Consider the following 5,743-nt stretch of genomic DNA (forward strand, 5'->3'; position numbering starts at 1 on the left):
GTCACAAAAAGAGAGACCCAGAGACCAGTGGATAGCAGGGAAGGCTGGTTCTGGGCCAGGTGCTGTGGTTGAAGGGAAACACAACTTTCACCTGCCACTCAGAAACAGGATATACTTGGAGAGAAAGTAGAAACTTACTGTATTAATTTGAGAACTAAACTCTGATTTTTTCATCTTGCCTAAATTTCTATCTAAGGGGTCTGGGGAATCATGCCCTACAAATCATAAATTCTCATTAGATGGGTTTTCTTTAACCTTATATATTGTGACTTACTTTTCAAACTGACTCTGGCATAACATTATGAGACAAGGAAGAAAATAAAAATGTTTTACCCCAAAACATGTTTCTTTGCCATATCTTGAAATGGCCCTGCAAAGCTGTCCCTTGAGGGGAAAAGTTTGCATCGGTAAGAAATCTCTATTAACATAGCTAGATCTTTTTCTTCCAGGACCTCCCATTCCTAAAAAGATTAACTAAAAGTCTAGCCCCTTTTAAAGATCTGAATAGAAAATATGTCATCTATTGTCTCTCAGGGCAGTCACTATAAGACTTCAAAAGAACCTTGGTCTCCACAATCCATTATCTTTACCTGAACATTTCCTTTCTATGATCCCAGGTCTTTAGATAAACTCAACCAATTATCAACCAGCAAATGTTGAAATTTATCTATTGTCTGGAAGCTTCCACTTCGAGTTGTCCCGCCTTTCTGGACCAAACCAATGTATTCCCTAAATGTATTTCATTGATGTCTCATGCATCCTTAAAATGTATAAAACCAAACTGTGCCCCGACCACCTTGGTCAGATGTTCTCAGGATCTCCTGAGGGCTGTTTCATAGGCCATGGTCACTCATATTTGGCTCAGAATAAATCTATTCAAATATTTTACAGAGTTTGACCTTTTCATTGACAAGTTCCTTCTCACACCACTTATGGAACTACCTGAGGCTGGGTAATTTATGAAGAAAAGAGATTTGATTGACTCACAGTCCCACATGGCTGGGGAGGTCTCAGGAAACTTACAATCATGACAGGAGGTGAAGAGGAAACAAGGCACCTCTTCTCATGGCCAAAGCAGGAGGGAGAGAGAAAGGGGAAGATGCTACATACTTTCAAACAACCAGATCTCATGAGAACTCAATCATGAACTCTATCATGGGGGTGAAGTCCACCCCATGATTCAATCACTTCCCACCGGACCCCTCCTCCAACATGGGGGATACAATTTGACATGAGATTTAGCTGGGGAAACAGAGCCAAGCCATATCACTTATATGAAAGAAACTTGTTCACTACCTTTTGGAATGCTCAGGGTCTCAAGAAGCCATGCTGCAGTACTCTCCATATGCTCCCTTAAAGTTCAATAAAGTCTTCTGTGGACTAACCAAATGGAGACATAGCTCTGAAGCCTTGGTACACAACTACATCCTCTCTTAAGGTACCGTGATGTTTTCTCTCGGCTTTAACAAAACAGGGACGTAGTTCTCCACCCGTGGTGTACAACCACAGCATTACAATTCCCATTATGTCAGACAAAGCAGCATTTGGGGTCCATCAAGAGTCACGACCAGAACAGTGCAAGGAGCTGACTTCCTCCTTCTGGAGAGGAACAGTGTGCATCTGTCGGGGCTGGGCTGCAGAATTCTGGCTTAACCACCTTCAGTGGGGAGGGAAAGAAGTGTGGGTGGCACCATCATCCAGTGTAACTATTTGACTTGGAATGGCATTTTTATGGAAACTCCCGCTGCATTTTTCCCAAAGAAACATACCATTGTGTTCTTCATTTTAAAGTAGTGGCTCAGGTCTGAGCTGCTCTGTTACCGTTTTGATTCAGGGCAGCCAAGCCCCAAAGTGCAGCTTGGTCTATGAGGCATACTTTGTAATACAAGGGTTCTCGAACTTGCCCAGGAGAGAATTCAAGAGCAAACTAGAGGTAGAAGAAATCAGCTTTATTAAAGAGGCAGTGTTACGACTCTGTGACTGCTCCCACAGAGCAAGGTTACCCCGTGGGCAGAGAGCAGCAGCTCAGGGCAGTTTTGCGTCATATTTATACCTACTTTTCAGTACATGCAGATTAAGGGGTGGTTTATGAGAAATTTCTAGGGAAGGGGTTGTAGCTTTTGGTTCATTGGGTCATCACTAAGGAAAGGGCAGTAACTCCTAGGTGCTGCCATGGCAATGATAAATTGACATGGCACACAGTTGGGTGTGTTGGACTGGAAAGCTGCTTCCGCCCTGGCCCTGTTTAAGGTCCTTCTCAATCTGGTCTGGTGTCTGAATTCTGCCTCTGGAGTCAAGTTCTGCCTCCTACCTCAGTTTCAGTGACTGGGTGAGTGACACCTTGTTATAACCCCTTCTCACTGATAATACAATTTGTTTAAAAACCTTTTATTTTTCCTGTTACATAAGGCAACAAAAAAAATTATAAAAGTGTTCTAAAACAAATGTTGGTACTGTACCACTCTCCGTGTTTTGTTTCTTTCCATCACCTGTGAACATAAAACTTTAACTTATAGATTTACACCAGAAATACTCTTAAGAACGTTGTATACAGAGATCAATTTTTAATCTTTTTAGTACTGTCCAATAAAACTTTGTGTGATAATGAAAATATTCTATAATAATATGACTGACAGGATATTTTATGAGTATTTTTCAAACGTGCAAATATTTAGAAATACAATTAAGAAGCATTAACTATTATTCTGCAATTAAAATGTGGCTGGTGAGGCTCAAGATTGAAATGTTTATTTGATTTAACATAAATTAAAATTAAAATAGCCAATATGGCTATTGGCTACTGCATCAGACAACACAGGTTTAAAAAATGATAGGAACAATGATCATTTTATTTAAATATGTAAGTTTAAAATCTCATTTTTGTCAGTAGTGTAAAATGTCTTCCTGATCAAGTCCAGTAGCTACCAGTTAGGGGCTAAGTTTTCATGCCGGCAACTTTACTAAGAGTTATTACGTGAAAGAGTCTTTGCTAGATGGTGGGGTCTGCTTTCTTTGCCTCTCTCCCTTCCCACAAAGCACCTGGTAGAAAGGTAAAAAGAACGAACAAAATGCAGAACAGAAAAAAGAAGAGGAATAAGCAAAGAGCAGTCATGAATGGTAATTATATCTGGAAAACCATTAGCCTCAGAATAATTGTAAATTGGCTAAGTTATAATGCAAGACTCCCAAAAGTGCTTAATAAGCAAAGTTGCTTCAGCCATTTTGAAACAGTTTATTGAACTGGGGAAATGTATTTCTCAGATGCTGGAAAGGATAGGGAGTTAGATGACAATAGATTTTGTTTGTTCTTTTCCTGCACTTTAACTTTTGTTCACATAACTTCTCAGCTATAGCTATTTGGAATCTTTTTCTCTTCTCCAGTAAATGCTGATGGAGACAGATATGTCAATAATATCCATATTTTACTGTTTTGAAAAGCAATTTTCTTCTCTGTGGCAGCACATGCCGACCATTTTAAAATCATGACTCTACATCTGAAATTTATGTTTACATTGTCCTTTGCAGAATTCAAGAGGGATCTCTGCTCTTAGCATCAGGACCCTTTTTGATGAATGTAAATGATGGCTGACAGAATGTGACTCAGAAGAAAGACTGACAGCCTACGTCAGTCTCCTGATTTACAGCATATTTCACTCTCCTGAGTCAATATGAAGAGAAAGAAACACTTAAGATATTAGTAATGGTAACGTGCCATTTTCTATTTGGATAAAAATAGCATGAAGGTAGTTTCATGCCTGCATCCTACTTTGATTATGACATGTTCGCAAACTCCTAATGGTAGGTAAGGTAAGAATTTGTATACATCCAAAGGATTTTTTAAGCCTTAGTTGATGAAGAACAGATTGTAAGAGAATAAGACCAGCTTCAAAATACACCACTATGGCTTGTCTAGACTTCATTCTAAATCACTCAATTTGAAAACAGTAGTCTAAAATATGTCATCTAGACTGCATGAGGATTATTGGCATTCCAGTTTGTAAGACACTAGAGAGTTTTCTCCCTCCGTATGTAGTAAAAACGTTTATTGGTTAAAAATCCAGAACAAACCACACTTACTTATCTTTTACTTTCTGCACCTCCCACATTTGTAATGGGTGTAGTAACAGAATAAAAACTTTATGAGAAAATTCTGTATGAGGCTGCATGGAATTACCTGTGAAACAGGCCTTTCCATATACCAGTCATCCTACCTAATTGCAACTACACCTGCATTTTGTGGCTGTCTTAAAAGTATTTTTTAAAGAGAAAATACTGTTATTTTCTGCTAATGTGAAATGTGAACAACTTCTTAAAGAGTTAGCATGTTTTCAATATGTACATGTGTAGAAATAATATTTATAGGGAATGAAACTTTGATTCTTATTAGATTTAACATAATATTCAATGATAAGTTAAGGTTATGAAAACCAGTACTTTAAAAAGCATTCTTACCTTTCTAAATTTACACAATAAATTGAAACATAGCTTCCCCATTGCTATGGACTTAATTGTGTCTTCCATCCAAAATTTGTATGTTGACATCTGACCCTCCAATGTGACTATATTTGGAGATAAGACTTTTAGGAGGTAATTAAGGTTAACTGAGGTTCATAAGGGTGAGCTCCTAATCTGATGGCTGATGGCCTTATAAGAAGAGGAAGACAATCTCTCTCTCTCTCTCTCTCTCTCTCTCTCCTCTCTCCCTCCCTCCCCCTTTCTCCCTCCCTGTCTGTTCTCACACATAGGAGGAAAAGCCACATGGATCCACAGGGAGAAGGCAGCTGTCTGCGAACCAGGCGGAGGGCTCCCACCTGAATCCAATCATACTGCCGCTTTGATCTTGGACTTCCAGCCTCTAGAGCTGTGAGAAAATAAATGTCTGTCGTTAAGCCACCAAGTTCATGGTATTTTGTTATAAGACACTGATCCTCTCCTCTACGGCAGTAACACCACCAAGGTTGGATTCTTGCTAGGGGTTTCCAGGACCCCCTCCTGACACCTGGCCTACCTAATCACATACTACTTTGCTATGTTTCTTTGATTTTGAGACAGAGAATTAAATAAGGCTTCAAACATAAAGCTGGCTCTACAGCTTGATTATAACACAGCCACTAGAAATGAGGTAGGTGCCAATTCCCCATCTAAAGTATAAAGATGGATTCCAGCAATGATTTGTTTAAAGGAGAAGTATGTTACTTGTGTCTGGGAAGCCCAGCCTGTGAATGCCTGGCAACTCCTGTTAAGTCAGAACAACATCTAGCTGGTCCAAAAGAGAAGGCCTGTTGGCCATCCTTTCATAGAGCCTGAGGAATTTGGACAAGTGGTGAGTCTCTACTGGGACCAGCCAGCAAGAGTGATCTTCTTCCCACAGGTTGCCAAGAAAAGACCACTGGACCCACCTACCCCTCCTGTCCACAGTCAGCTTGTGGCCACCTAGGCTGAAAAGAAACGTGGCTGTTGCCTGCCTTTGAGGGCTCATTGTATTTCCTGGGGCTATGGGAGATGAGCAGTCAGATTCAAGCTTGCTTTTATTTTGCCAATTCCTTGTGAACCTATATAATCTGCATGTGATTTTTACTCATTTAAAAGAAAAAGAATCTGGTCTCGATATGTTTCCTATGATTAGCAAATGAATCTCTAATTTAATTGATAGATGTTAGTACATACTGTTACATGTAGGTTATTGCCCAGAAGTTTATAAACACCACCATTGCCACAGCCCTGCTCAAAATCTAACCGTGCC

General features: G+C 39.7%; 1 long non-coding RNA gene across 1 annotated transcript; it reads left to right on the top strand.

Annotated features, from left to right (window-relative positions):
• The first annotated feature begins 2,243 nt into the window (after positions 1–2,243).
• On the top strand, positions 2,244–5,447 carry LOC105726107 (uncharacterized). Its single transcript, XR_001109438.2, has 3 exons — positions 2,244–2,329; positions 3,526–3,703; positions 4,746–5,447. It is a non-coding gene; the product is annotated as an uncharacterized LOC105726107 (long non-coding RNA).
• Positions 5,448–5,743: the final 296 nt, after the last annotated feature.

Source organism: Aotus nancymaae, unplaced genomic scaffold (assembly GCF_030222135.1).
Source record: "Aotus nancymaae isolate 86718 unplaced genomic scaffold, 86718_ANA_hifiasm-v0.15.2.pri h1tg000020l, whole genome shotgun sequence".
NCBI lineage: Eukaryota > Metazoa > Chordata > Mammalia > Primates > Aotidae > Aotus > Aotus nancymaae.